Genomic DNA, 15876 nt, shown 5'->3' with positions numbered 1-15876 from the left:
CATGCCAAGAATGACAGCATCACCCACAATGTTGGATGTCACAAATAAGTGAAGGACCTTAACCATGGAGGCCTTTTAATTGGGAACTAGCTGGTATTTTCCAACCCACGTTAAAAAGGCTAACAAGGAAAATTGATTAATGGATTTTTTTTTCTATAATCCTAGCATTTGGAAGAGGATGCAATCTATTCTTGTTAAATCTTCTCACTGTCTCCATAAAATCACATGTATGCTCATCAGATTGTTGAGGTCATCGGATAAAGGGCAGGTCTTATGGGAAACATTACTAAAATATTTAGGCCAGAGTGAGCCAGACACAAAGCAGCACAGAAGCAGCTCTATGTGAACAATTAAACAGCTCAGGAAAATATTAGAGCACACATTTTTTACCCATGGATTCACTAGACTGGTTAAGGTTATTGGGTTGTGATTAAGAAAAAAAAAATGGTTTATAAGCAAGAAAGGCTTTAACCACTTGAAGACCAGGCGTCTTCCAGCACTTTTTATTTACAAGAAGAAATCTGTATTTTTTGCAAGAAAATTTACACAGAACCCCCAAACATTATAATATATATATATATATATATATATATATATATATATATATATAATGTTTGGGGGTTCTGAGTAAATTTTCTTGCAAAAAATACAGATTTTTACTTGTAAATAAAAAGTGCTGGAAGACGCCTGGTCTTCAAGTCTGATGAGTTGGTGGATATATATATATTTCATTGATCATCAAGCACAAGTATATAAAAAGTCCAAAATGCAGCGCTTCAAATTAGTCATTAATCATGCGACAGTTCTGTCATTGTAGAGATAGGGAATATGAAGGACCCTTCACCAGCTTCAGTGTGTACAAGACAGCACACCACACCCAAGTCAATCCAATCTGCTTACCAGAGAGTAATAGTAAGAAGGCATGTATCATGAAACAGAGGATCAAGGCATCACACTCCAGATAATGTAAATTGATCACAGGGACTCCTACATATCCAGATCGCATATAGCCACCAACTCATCAGACTCCAAGACAGGGATGCATATGATAAACGCTCATCAGTGTGATATAACCTGAATGGAAGAAAATAATGCAGCAATAGTGAAGGATATCACATCCCATGATATCCTATGGGATGAAACATGTCAGGCTGGCCGATGCAAGCGTGCTGTTAGCCGCAGAATTTCTATTATACATCATGATACCTGTATTTTCTTATTACCTGTAAGTAGACTACAATAAATTATTGTTTATACCTTACAAGCTTCACTATTGCTGCCTTATTTTCTTCCATTTAGGTTATATCACACTGATGAGCGTTTATCATATGCATCCCTGTCTTGGAATCTGATGAGTTGGTGGCTATATGCGTTCTGGATATGGAGTCCCTGTGATCGATTTACATTATCTGGAGTGTGATGCCTTGATCCTCTGTTTCATGATACATGCCTTCTTACTATTACTCTCAGATTGGATTCACTTGGGTGTGGTGAGCTGTCTTGTACACACTGAAGCTGGTGAAGGGTCCTTCATATTCCCTATCTCTACAATGACAGAACTGTCTCATGATTAATGACTAATTTGAAGCGCTGCATTTTGGACTTATATATATATATATATACACACACACACACACACACACACACACACACACACACAGTGGGGACAAAGTATTCAGACCCCCTTAAATTTTTCACTCTTTGTTATATTGCAGCCATTTGCTAAAATCATTAGAAAAACTGAATTATCACATGGTCCTAAGTATTCAGACCCTTTGCTGTGACACTCATATATTAACTCAGGTGCTGTCCATTTCTTCTGACCATCCTTGAGATGGTTCTACATCTTCATTTGAGTCCAGCTGTGTTTGATTATACTGATTGAACTTGATTAGAAAAGCCACATACCTGTCTAAAAATTTGAGAAAGTCTATCATTTTCCCATATGGGAGTGTATCTAGTGGGATATGAGACACCCAACATTTTTTTAACTTTATCCCATACTTTACAGATTAACATACAAGTAGGCATATTAGCAAGCGAGACACCCCCTCTTGCACCATCGAGGACAAAGAGTGGAGACCGACCCTTAAATGCAAAAGAAAATAATCGTCGAGCAGGAAAGGATATCTGTTCAGACTCCCATCTGGCAAAATGCTGTAATTTTTACACTGACCCTTCAATTTTATTTTTTTATCACTTTTATTCCTATTACAAGGAATGTAAACATCCCTTGTAATAGAGAGAAGGGATGGCAGGTCCTCTTTATGGAGAGATATGGGGTCTAAAAATCTCTCCTCTACCTTTAAAAGTAAAAGATCAAAAAAAAAATTAAAAATTTGGATCATTACCAGTAAAAGCGGTAAGCCCGAGAAACACAGGCGAGCGGCGGGGGGACCCTACCGCTGCTTCTGGAAGCGATCCAGCAGCTACTTACATACCTCGGACATTTTTTGTTGAGAAAGCCAATAGCTTCAGCCATAACCCCGGTAAACTGCTTGCAAGCCGCAATGTATTTATACGTATTGCAGTTGCCAATACTTCAGTATAAAAAAGGAAAAAAAACTGTTTAAAAGCAGATATGAGGACTATTACACACCTGTAAAATTTCCTATCCTTTGTATCTCTGAACAAGAATATTTTCATAGTCAGCTCTGCTTCTTGGCTTTGAGGATGCCTAAAACCTGGTACACACGAAAAGGTTTATTTTTCGTTCAACCCAGCTACAGTCGGAGCCACTGTACTAACAATCCGACTTTTGGGGAGGTGGGGGGTGGACAGTGTCAGTGTTTTTTAATTTTTTTTTTACCTTTTAAATATTTATTACAAAAAAAAAAAAAAACGCAATCACACATTTTTTATTTAGCATCCCTGTTGGTGGTGGTGGTGGTGGGCTTTTGTGAAATGACCTCTCCCCTTTGAAACAGAGGGGACAGGGAAAGGGACCGAGGACACAGATTCCCCAGTAGCTTTCTCTGCAGCCTCAGCTGCACTGCAAATGAATGGACAGGAGACAGCGGCTCCTCCCCATTCATAAACTGAGACATCGTAAACGCAGCTTACTATGCTCAGCCATGAATGGACAGAGGTAGTGATCACTGACTTTGTGCATTCAGAAAAGGAAGGAGCCCGGTAAATGGTGGTTGATATAGGCCACGGCAGTGGCATTGTCGGACTGAACCCTGATTGGGCAGTCCTGGAGCTCCTCCGTCCAGGACCGTAGGGCCAGACGTACCACTCCCAAAAACTCCAGGATGTTGATGGGTAGGCTCTGCCCTTGACCATCTCCCCTGAGCTGTGTGCCCCTCTAGGGTCGTTCCCCAGCTGGAGAGACTTGTGTCTGTGGTCAGCACTCTCCAAGACATCAGGAGGAAGGATCTTCCCATTCCCAGGTTCTGGATCCTGCAACCACCAGCTTAGGCTTAAGCACGCCTGGGGAGATAAGGACATGGGGTAATCCAGGGTTTGCACTCTCCTGTTCCAAGCCAACATGTCTTGTTGTATAGGCCTGGAATGGAACTGGGCATAGAGAACTGCCTCGAAGGAGCACACCATCCTTCCCAGAAGACTCATACTGAGCCGAATGGAGGGTTGCCTGGTGCCCCTTATCTGAAGCACCTGATCCTTCAGGGCACAGATCTTTACGGGTGGAAAAAATACCCTTGCCTGGACTGTATCTAGGATCAGACCTAAATATTTCAGATACTGAGCTAGCCTCCAGGCTGACTTTTCGGTATTTATGACCCAGCCCAGGTTTTCTAAATACCGCAGGGGCCTGCAGTCAGTGATCTCTGAGCAAGAGGTCGTCCAAATTATCCGAGCACCAAGATTCCCTGGGCCCTTAACCTCCCTGGCGGTTTTCCCAGAGTGTGGCTCGGGGTTAAAATTCAGGACCATTAGCGGTAACCCCGAGCCAGACTCGGGATTACATCTCAGGATCCTGGTGTGGCTTTACTTACCTTGTCCCCGGGATCCTGCGATGTCCCCCGCTGTGTCTGCGGGCTCTGTCCTCCTCCGAAGCCTCTCCGTGCCAGGCTCCGTTCCCTGCGAGCGGCGCGACGCACGGGGGCGGAGCCTGGCGGCAAATTCAAAAAAGTGTAAAATCATAACACATACAGTACTGTAATCTTACAGATTACAGTACTGTATGAAATTATTTCACATCCCTTTTGTCTCCAATGCTTTGTTCAATGCCCTGCATGCAGTTTTATGTTATATATACTGTTCTTTCTGCCTGGAAACTGGAGATTGTCCATAGCAACCAAAAAGTGTCCCTTTACATCAAAAGTGGCTTTAGACCAGCTAGAAAACAGCGATAGTAAATTAGGACACTTGCAGAATTGAGCGATCGTGAAACGTGGGGAAATTTATTTTATTATTAATTTTTTTTTTTGAATTATTTATTTTTATTTTTTATATTATAATTTATGTTTTTGTGTTTCAAACTTTATCATACCCGGGATATCTACTAGACTCTTGTTTGGACAGATTTAAGTGTGTTATTGTTAAGAATTACAGACCTACAATATAAAACGCCAAATTTCCATGCAAAATAATTGTACCGCTTTCAGCACCTAAAATCCGAAATAATCATACCGCCAGGGAGGTTAAAAGTACTGGTGCTAAGACCTTTGTAAACTCCCAGGATGCTGTGGCAAGCCCGAAGGGCAGCGCCACAAACTGGAAATAACGTTCTTCTACTGTGAACCGCAGGAACCTCTGCTGAGGTTGAAATAAAAGGTACGTGTAAATATGCATCCCTGTTATCGATGGAGGCTAGAAAGTCTGCCATCTGGAGGGAGGCTACTCCCGAGCGGACTGACGCCATCCGAAAGAACTGGATTGATAGATACTGGTTCAGGGATCTTAGATCCAAAATGGAACTTGTGTCCGCACTTGGTTTTAGAACAAAACCCTGTGCCCGTTTCAGATACAGGGACCTGTATAATCCCACCCTGATGCACTAAATGATCTAGTGCCTGAAACAATAAGTCTCTTTTTGGAGGATCCAAAGGAACGCTGGATCTTAGAAACCTCTGGAGGAGGAAACCCCCCACAATTCCAGCTTGTAACCGCAGGATACTGTCGAGGTGACCCACTCGTCCTGAGCCACTGTTCTCCAAATGTCCGCAAAGTGAAGCAGCCTTCCCCCCACCCGATAGAGTAGGGGCGTCCTCTCAAAAGGAGGGATTGGAGCCGGGTTTAGAAGAGTTTTGGACCCAGGGTTTCTTCTGGCCCTAGCCCTGCGGCTTGCCCCTGGCTCTAGTGCCCTGTTGGCAGCGGAACTGCCTTGGGACTGAGACACCTGAGGAAGCAGTCCCTGAGTTTTTAAACGAGGGATGACTCATCCTTTCCTTCACAGGAAGTAGAGAGCTCTTCCCTCCTGAAATCTTTTAGATATATTTGTCCACATCATCACCAAACAAGCGTTCTCCATGGAAGGGGAACCCTGCCAACAACTTCTTACAGGGAAGCTCGGCTGACCAGTTCTTAAGCCACACAAGTCTGCGCATGTGTACAGACAGGAGAGCCAGACGAGTCCTTGCTGTATCAAATCCTTCAAGGCATCTACAGCAAAACACAGTGCCCGCGGTATATCTGCCCTATTTTCAGCAGGATCCTCCTCTTGGTTAGGCCTGTAAGGTTGTCTGGAAGCCCTTAATAGTGACTCCAGTTTCATCTCAACAGGGTCCTTAAGGCTCTGTGCTTTATCCACTGGACAAGTTAAGTTCTTGTTTAAGGAAGAGACTGCCGAATCTACGGCTGGCATTCTCCATTTCTTAACAAACTTTTTCTCCATGGGATATAAAAGGGAAAACCTCGTAGGAGGAATGAAAATCCTGTCAGGATGTTCCCAATCAGCATATATTTTTACTTTCTAGCATACACCACCTGCTCCAACAGTGGATGCAAGGGGAAAGCCTATGCAGCCTGAGGAGGCCACAGGGACCCCAAAGAGGACCAGGGAGGCTCAGAAACCTCTGCAGTAGGCAACTTAAAGGCAGAACGAACCATCTCGGTAAGAGTCAGGATCAAAAGCCTCTGTGACTGAGAGGCTGATACCAGCTGGACATCTTCTGATGCAGATTCCTCAGAAGCAGACTCATCTGCTGGCCCTCCACAGTATTTAGTACTTCCCCTTCATCAACCCATTCCTGCTGCAAGTTAGGAGGATAAGGGGAGGGGGATCTATTACGCTTCAGGCCACCCTGCGAGATGGAGGCAATCATGCCAGTAATCCTGTCCTCTAACCCAGCTAGAGCTGAGAACAGATCATCCCTGGTGACAAAGGCTGAAGCAGCAGCAGTGGCAGTAGGCACAATAACAGACAGGTGCAGCAGCTCAGATTGCCCGGAAGCCTCTGGTCTCTCAGGGGATACGATACTAGGGTTATGACTAGGCTCCTCAGGAGCTACTGACGACACAGATGTGCCCTTCCCTGTAGTGTTAGCCCCGCTCCATTTTTTTGAAGACATTGCAAGTCACAAAAAGGAATATATGGGTTTAGTATTTACACCACCCCAAAAGGGAGGCCCTTTAATAGGGCTCACCAAGCCCCTATTCAACAATCCTGCTAATTACCTTAGCCTGCCAACCAACACCTGGTGACTCAAGTAACCTGGGTAAGGAGGAATGAACTGCTGAAAGTAAACTGGTTCAGAGTCTGCTCTGTGCCCCACAGCTAGCCTAGTACGTGATCTGACACTTCCAGGTCTGGGGGGGGGGGGCGCGAGCCCAGCGGCGGGTTCTGCGGACTCGATGTCTGCCGGCACCCTCTGATTGTTTAGTACACAGGCAGAACGGCGATCTGCCTATGTAAACAAGGCAGACCGGCGTTTTGTCAGTAGGTAAGACATTGATCTCGTGTTCCTCCTAAGCAGGAACACGGATCTATGCCTTCCCTTAGTAGAAGCACCTCCCCCACAGTGAGTAAGCACATGCTAGGAACTCATTTAATCCTTTGATTGCCTCTGCTGTTAACCCATTTCCTGCCAGTGTCATTAGTACAGTGCATATTTTTTATCACTGATCACTGTATTAGTGTCACTGGTCCCACAAATTGTCAAAAGTGCCAGTTAGGTGTCTGATTTGTCTGCTGAAATAATGCTATAAGTCGTCGATCTAGTCCATTGCTAGTAAAAAAAAGTAAATAGATAAAAATATCCCACAGTTTGTAGACGCTATAACTTTTGAGCAAACCAATCAATATTCACTTATTGGGATTTTGTTTTACCAAAAATATGTAGCAGAATACATATTGACCTAAATTGATGAAGAAATTAGATTTTTACAATGTTTTTATTGGATATGTTTTACAGCAGAAAGTAAAAAATATTGAATATCAAAATCGTCGGTCTTTTTTGTTTATAGTGCAAAAAATAAAAAACACAGAGGTGATCAAATACCACCAAAAGATAGCTCTATTTGTGGGGAAAAAAGGGACATGCATTTTATTTGTGTACAGCGTTGCATCACCGTGCAATTGTCAGTTAAAGTAAGGCAGTGATGTATCGCAAAAAGTGGCCTGGTCATGAAGGGGGGGGGGGAGAGAGATCTGAAGTGGTTAAAAGGAATTGATTCTTCCTGGATTAGTAAAAAGGCACATTGCAAGTAAATAAAAAAAAAATTATTGAAAGCAAAAAACACCAAGTATCTAAAATACATGATTTTCTGTGTTAAAATACATGATTTTCTCTCCAAAGGCCCGTACACACGATACGAAAGTCGGAAGTTAAAATTATTCCGACAAACGATCTTCTGATTTTCAGATCGTTAGTATGTTGCTGATTCTGATTTTTAGTCCGACAAAAGCTGGATGTGCAGACTATAACATTTTTGTCGTACGTGAACTCAACGTCCGATTTTCATTAAATAAGTACGGTTTTCATCCAAAAGAAATCGTAAGAGCAAGACTACGCATGCTCAGAAACTAAAGAACACATACAAAACTATTCAACACATTACTTTCGACATGAGATTAGGATGCAACAAAAATTGGAGGAATGGTCATCCGAAAATCTGATCATGTGTACAAGGCTTAGAGCAGAGTTTCGCCAAAATTTTTTCGTTTAAAAGAAAACAAATAATACTTACAAATACTGCAGCTGCTGACTTTTAAAATAAGGACCCGCAATGTCCTTACTCAAAGCCAACCCGTCCATCGGCTCCTGGGTGGAGGCGCCGGCATCTTCAGTAAGGGAATCAAAAAGTGAAGCCTTGCGGCTTCACAGCCTAGTCCCCTACTGCGCATGCGCGAGTCGTGCTGCGCGTCCTGACTAGTCCCTGCTGTCTTCTGGAACCTGTGTGTCTCCCAGAAGACAGTGGAGGGGTGGAGGTGGGGCCGGACATGGCGTCGATCGCCGCAGTTTCTGCGGCGATCTATCGCTGCAAGTGGGAGCAAATACCTGTATTAGACAGGTATCTGCTCCCCCCTAAAAGGTGCCAAATGTGACACCGGAGGGGGGGGACCGGAAAAGCAGAAGTTTCATTTTCAGGTGGAACTCCGCTTTAAGTTGCCACTAACTTGTGGTTATTGAGTCAAACAATACTTAAACCACGGCATCAGCATCACAGCTGGGCAACTAGCATTTTCAGGAGGTCAGTAACAAAAGCCCCCTCCCCATAGTTACCTAAAAAAAAAAATGTATTTAAGAAAATTCTAAATTACATATTTCACGGACTGTTTTATTATGTACCCTTTTAAAGGAAAATCCATGATGGGCTTGATCAATTTTATTTTAAATGTTATTTTGAGAGTTAAAACTGACTTATTTCTCCCTTTACATAAAATCTCTGTTTTATATACATTTAAAGTATATGTTACCTTAATTTTTTTTTTTTTTCTATGCGAGTGTTCATATACGTGTATTTTACAAATCACAGTCTATCATTTTCTGTACTTTTGAATTACCTAGTTGATCCTGTGAGTCATCTTTCTTTCTTGCTCTAAATGAGGGATGTCAAACCCAATTTAATTGCGGGCCACATCAGCATTATGGTTGCCCTCAAAGGGTCGGTTGTATCTAATACTATATACATATATCTACTCTTTATCATTTGAAATAATTGCCTCTGCATTCGATTTATACTGGTTTTAGTAATAACTTGAAGGGTAACTCCACGTTTGTGGGAAAAAAATATAAAATATAGCATGTACAATTGCGACTCAAGTCATTGTAATTGAATATCATTAAGAATGACCTTTCCTTTTTAATCTGCAGCTCTGTAATTTTCTATAAAATGCAATGCAATATGGCTACCTTTCTTTATACAGAAAGTGTACCCCCCCCCCCGCCCAGAACATCATTTACTGCTTGTGTGATTGGCTACCTGATTTTGCTAGAAGTCTACACTAAGATACAAATCAGACACCACTTGCAACAAAAATGTCATTTTTGCTGAGATGCTCCCAATAGGAAATCACATCTAAAAGGGATGCAGACCCTGATATTTTCCTCATTAGAGCCCCGCAGGTGCAGCAGCTGATTGAGAATTAAGAAACCACTCCCATTAGATACACTTTCCACGTGGACACAGACAAACACACAGGGATTTCTTCAGACTAATGAAAAGGAAGGAATCTGCAGTTAAATTTGGAAAAATCCTTGTAATGTACATAGATCACCCAGAGGGTGATTTTTTTTGTCAACAAAAGTGGAGTTACTCTTTAAGACTTTACAGACCAGCACCGAGCCCACTAATACCTCTGTAGCAGATGATGGAAGTCTGAAAAGGAGGGTCACACACCGCTGGTATCATCCACAAGAAATTTTATTGGAGACCGCTTGGATAAAACATGGTCCTGCAATGATGTGCTGTCTGAGCGATCCCTGATAAAGTTTCTTGTGGATGATACCAGTGGCGTGCAACCCTCCTTTTCAACTATATTATTCTCATAATAATTACAAGCAGATGTCCAGAGCAACCCCCTTTACATCAGGAGGATCTGTAGGAGTTAATTCCTCCTCTCTGTTGCCAACTGCTGAGACAAGGTGGGGGAGCGAAGATGAGGGGGGAGCTGCAGCTGCCAGAGAGGTGCAAAGGCCACATGAAATGGCCTGGCGGGCTGGATCTGGACCACAGGCCTTGTCTTCTGAATTGATCACACAAAGCACAGAAGCTGATGTGTTAGTGTGGTCAGTTTTCATTTTTTGGCTGGCCATTGAAAGGTTCAGGACACTGTGAAGACACACAACATGCCTGTAATGGATAGGCTGTCCAGCCACCACACCCACCAACCAATCACAGCCTGCATCTGGTACACACGCCCTCCCAATCACAGCCTGCTTCTTGAACACGCCCCCTGTTCAAGCACAGCCTGAACAGCCCATAAAATACAGGCACACTGTGTGTTCTATAACCCCGCCCCCCTACTATCAGGAAGAAGGAGTTCTGGTGTTCAGAGAGGCATAAACAGCCACCTTGCATGCATGAGGCAGAATTTAGGCTTTCATGTAACTCTGTTTGCAAAGCATACTGGGATTTCTAATTAGACAGCCCAGCACCTGCAATTCACTTGTTGTCTGTTTCTGAAGAGAGAAAATCCAGACAAGCACAGTCTCTAATAATAAGAGAGGGAGGGAGGTGTGCCCTTCTTCAGACTTATTCAGCTGTGTACAATCCAAAATCCACCTATACAGGTGACGACTATTCTCAGCACAGTAGTAAACCAGCTTTGCAAAACTAGTCTCCCACTTGCCATCAGCTGGCTGCAATATTTAATATTTACCTGGCTAAAACATAATTTTTAGCACCGAATATAATAATGAATAAAAGTACATGCAAAACACTTTGCATCTTTAAAGAAAGAAAAAAAAATGTTACACCTTGTATGCACAATTCTAACATTAACCTATGACAGTTTAATATATGACCTTATTTTACAGACTCTTTAGGAGAGAGAGGAGACTGTAATTCTGTTTAAATGGGGAGTAACATATGTAAAGAAACAAAGGGAAAAAAACCTTAGGCATAAAAGTGTCTGATAGAAAAATTGTCTTTTTCTCACAACAAACAAATGGATTTTCCTCATCATACCTCTTGTGCAGTGGGGGAGATTTATTAAAGCAGACCTTAGGTCATTTTGTTCAACTTTCCATCTATTAAATCTTCTGCCCTTGTTGTTTTAATTTTGGATAGTAAAACATTGTTTTGCTGCCAGTAAATATCTTATACAGCCCACTTCCTGCTTCTTGTCTAGTCATTAGCCTAGGCTTATGACATCATGCACAGCTCTCTCGTGAGAGTTTGCCAGGAAAGGAGAGGGGAGGAGTCATAAGAGGACCAATGAGAGTTGCAGAGCTGGAGGTGTGCCTCCGTGTGTCTGTGTAAATCCAAAAAGTGAACAGGCAGCAGCTTCAGCTGCATATTTGGCAAGTGTAGAATCACAGTATATATAAAATAATATGCAAAGCGGTTGGAGGGAAGCTTCAGAATGGCAAAGGTGTTTTTATTACAAATTATGTGAGCAGACTGCAGTTCCTCTTTAAAAATGGAGAGTGCAAAATCTGGTGCAAGCTGGAGATTCTGAGTGCGCCAATTTTAGTAAATCTCCCCCAATGAGACTGCATGCTAAAGGAAATGCAAGCAGTTCCTCTCATCTCATACAGTGGATATAAAAAGTCTACACACGCCTGTTAAAATTTCAGGTTTCTGTGATGTAAAAAAATGAGACAGATAAATCATTTCAGAACTTTTTTCCACCTGTACCCACCCTGGTGGTATGATTATGTCAGATTATTGCGTCTCAAAGCGTTACATTGTTTTGCATAGAAATTTGGAGTTTTTCTATTTTAGGCCTGTAATTCTTAGTAATAACACACTTAAATCTGTCCAAACAAGAGTCTAGTAGATATCCCGGGTATGATAAAGTTTGAAACACTAAATCATAAATTATAATATAATAAATATAATAATCAAGTGTGGCGCTAATAAAAAACAAAATAAGTGAAAAATAGTGGTCTCTGTAAGAGAAGCAACTACAAGTGTGTAACCCTAAAGTGTTACAATATCCCAAGGGATATATACAAGTAAATATTGGTAAATACTTTAAGTGTGTAAAAGGGTGAAATGTTAAAAAGCAAACCCTGGGTTAATCAGAAAACAACAATGCAAAAATGCCATAATCAAACAGTATTCAAAGAAAAACATTAGGCAGTGTCCCAATGTATTAGGTGTATAACTCTATAAAGGACATATTGTCCATATGTAAAAATGCTCAAAGGAAAAGTGTCCAAAATCCTAAAAGAGTGAACAAATAAAAATATAATGTATAAAGAATAAGAGTCTATTTGATGAAGAGGTGCAATACTTCAGGCAGACCTCACAGCCATTTAGATGTAAGCCGGCTTCATATATGGAAGTTGAAAGGTAGCCTTAAGGATGAATCCTTCACTTATGTAGGTATTTTCAACACCAATAGAAAAAGACAAAAAGATGCCCTTACCAGAGAAGGTGGACTCACAGGCCCTTAGCGGTGAGTCAAACAGGCTTGTACCGTCAAGCGGTGTAGGATGGTATTCCGTAAGAAGACTTGGTGTAGAATCCCATCAGGGGTCCTCAAATAATGTGCTGGTATGGAAACAGGAACATCCACGGGTCAGCTTCGATCGCCGGTTGATCGTTTCCTCAGTGGTCCATCCCGTATGTAAATGAATAAATGAAAGAAAAAGGCTTCCACATGGTGTAAATCCTTATTTTTCAAAAAGGCATAGTGACACTTTATTCAGATATATACTCCGAAAAATTTACAGACAGGGGCGGTAAAAACTCGGTTCAGAGTACAAATGCAAGTAAAAAATGGTTAAAAAATGATCTAAAAACAGCGCAGTGAGTAGTGGTGGGGTATAAACATAGAGACCCTGGGTCTCTATGTTTATACCCCACCACTACTCACTGCGCTGTTTTTAGATCATTTTTTAACCATTTTTTACTTGCATTTGTACTCTGAACCGAGTTTTTACCGCCCCGGTCTGTAAATTTTTCGGAGTATATATCTGAATAAAGTGTCACTATGCCTTTTTGAAAAATAAGGATTTACACCATGTGGAAGCCTTTTTCTTTCATTTATTCATTTACATACGGGATGGACCACTGAGGAAACGATCAACCGGCGATCGAAGCTGACCCGTGGATGTTCCTGTTTCCATACCAGCACATTATTTGAGGACCCCTGATGGGATTCTACACCAAGTCTTCTTACGGAATACCATCCTACACCGCTTGACGGTACAAGCCTGTTTGACTCACCGCTAAGGGCCTGTGAGTCCACCTTCTCTGGTAAGGGCATCTTTTTGTCTTTTTCTATTGGTGTTGAAAATACCTACATAAGTGAAGGATTCATCCTTAAGGCTACCTTTCAACTTCCATATATGAAGCCGGCTTACATCTAAATGGCTGTGAGGTCCGCCTGAAGTATTGCACCTCTTCATCAAATAGACTCTTATTCTTTATACATTATATTTTTATTTGTTCACTCTTTTAGGATTTTGGACACTTTTCCTTTGAGCATTTTTACATATGGACAATATGTCCTTTATAGAGTTATACACCTAATACATTGGGACACTGCCTAATGTTTTTCTTTGAATACTGTTTGATTATGGCATTTTTGCATTGTTGTTTTCTGATTAACCCAGGGTTTGCTTTTTAACATTTCACCCTTTTACACACTTAAAGTATTTACCAATATTTACTTGTATATATCCCTTGGGATATTGTAACACTTTAGGGTTACACACTTGTAGTTGCTTCTCTTACAGAGACCACTATTTTTCACTTATTTTGTTTTTTATTAGCGCCACACTTGATTATTATTTTTACATCTACAACGGTCAGATTGTTGTGTTGGCTGCTCCTTTTCGTTTAGTTTGGGAGTTGGCGCAATTTTTACACCTTCCTTAATATAATAAATAACTATAAATAATTATAAAAAATAATAAAATAATAATAATAATAATAATACTAATAATAATAACATGAATTTCCCCAAGATTCACGATCACTCAATTCTGCAAGTGTTTTAATTTACTTTCACTGTTTTCTAGCTGGTCTCAAACCACTTTTAACGTAAAGGGACACTTTTTGGTTGCTATGGACAATCTCAAGTTTCCAGGCAGAAAGAACAGTATATAGAATATAAAAGTGCATGCAGGGCACTGGACAAAGCACTGGGGACAAAAGGGATGTGAAATGATTTCATACAGTAATGTACAGTGTACTGTAGGTGTTATGAATTTTGCACTTTTTTAATTTGCCGCCGAGCTCCGCCCCTATGCGTCGTGAGGCTCGCAGGGAACGAAGCACGCCACGCAGAGGCATTGGGCGGAGGACACAGCCCGCAGACACAGCAGGAGAACATTGCAGGATCCTGGGGACAAGGTAAGTACACTGCTCCAGGATCCTGAGATGGAATCCCAAGTGTGGCTCAGGGTTACCGCTAATGGTACTGAAATGTAACCCCGAGTCACACTCGGAAATACTGCCAGGGAGGTTAATGTGACCTATAAACTGTACAACTCAGTTGAACAACAAACTGAAATCTTTTAGGTGGAAGGAAGTAAAAATAAAAAACTAAAATAATATGGTTGCATAAGTGTGCACACCCTTACACTAATACTTTGTTGAAGCACCTTTTCAATTTAATTACAGCACTCAAGTCTTTTTGGGTATGAGTCTATCAGCATGGCAATATTTTCCCACTCTTCTTTGCAAAAGCACTCCAAATCTGTCAGATTGTGAGGGCATCTCCTGTGCACAGCCCTCTTCCCATCACCCCACAGATTTTCAATCAGATTCAGGTCTGGACTCTGGCTGGGCCATTCCAAAACTTTAATCTTCTGGTGAAGCCATTCCTTTGTTGATTTGGATGTATGCTTTGGGTCATTGTCATGCTGAAAGATGTGGTTCCTCTTCATGTTCAGCTTTCTAGCAGAAGCCTGAGGGTTTTGTGCCAATATTGACTGGTATTTGGAACTGCTTATAATTCCCTCTAACTTGACAAAGGCCCCTGTTGCAGTTGAAGAAAAACAGTCCTAAAGCATAATGCTGCCACCACCATGCTTCACTGTGGGTATGGTGTTCTTTTGGCAATGTCCAATGTTGTTTTTGCACCAAACATATCTTTTCAAATTGAGGCCAAAAAGTTCAACCTTGGTTTCATCAGACTATAACACATTTTCCCACGGTTTTGGGAGACTTCAGATGTGTTTTTGCAAAATTTAGCCAGGCTTGGATGTTTTTCTTCGTAAAAAAAGGCTTCCGTCTTGCCACTCTACCCCATAGCTAAGACATATGAAGAATACGGGAGATTGTTGTCACATGTACCACACAGCCAGTACTTGCCAGATATTCCTGCAGCTCCTTTAATGTGTCTGTAGGCCTCTTGGCATCCTCCCGGACCAGTTTCCTTCTCATCTTTTCATCAATTTTGGAGGGACGTCCAATTCTTTGTAATGTCACTGTTTTGCCATATCATCTCCACTTGATGTGTTCCATGGTATATCCAATGCCTTGTAAATTCTTTTGTACCCTTCCCCTGACTGATAACTTTTTTATTCAATTTTTATTAATGGCTACAATAAAGTACAAAAAGTTGAACAAGAACGTAGTTGACCATAGCCAAAAACATTACTCATATAAGACATAACTAACGTGTCAATGTTACAGCCGGTCAACTAATGTAAATAGACAAAGAAATAGAACATCAGAATGTAAAACCGATCAGTATGACTGTCAAAAAAATAAATAAAACAACACAAAACAGAAGCATCGACTGATACCCTTTTAACATTGAAATCCTTCTGATGCTTTGGAAGTTCTCTGCGGCCCATGGCTTTTGCTGTAGGATGCGACTAAGAAAATGTCAGGAAAGACCTA

General features: G+C 41.5%; 1 protein-coding gene across 1 annotated transcript in view; it reads right to left on the bottom strand.

The window, feature by feature from the left end:
• Positions 1 to 15876, bottom strand: part of CENPK (centromere protein K) — a 94605-nt gene that overhangs the window by 33193 nt on the left and 45536 nt on the right. The window lies entirely within an intron of this gene.

The sequence above is a fragment of the Aquarana catesbeiana genome, linkage group LG01 (genome assembly GCF_042186555.1).
Source record: "Aquarana catesbeiana isolate 2022-GZ linkage group LG01, ASM4218655v1, whole genome shotgun sequence".
In the NCBI taxonomy this organism is placed as follows: domain Eukaryota; kingdom Metazoa; phylum Chordata; class Amphibia; order Anura; family Ranidae; genus Aquarana; species Aquarana catesbeiana.
The sequence above is the reverse complement of the archived record's forward strand: the minus strand, read 5'-3'. Positions and strand labels throughout refer to the sequence as shown.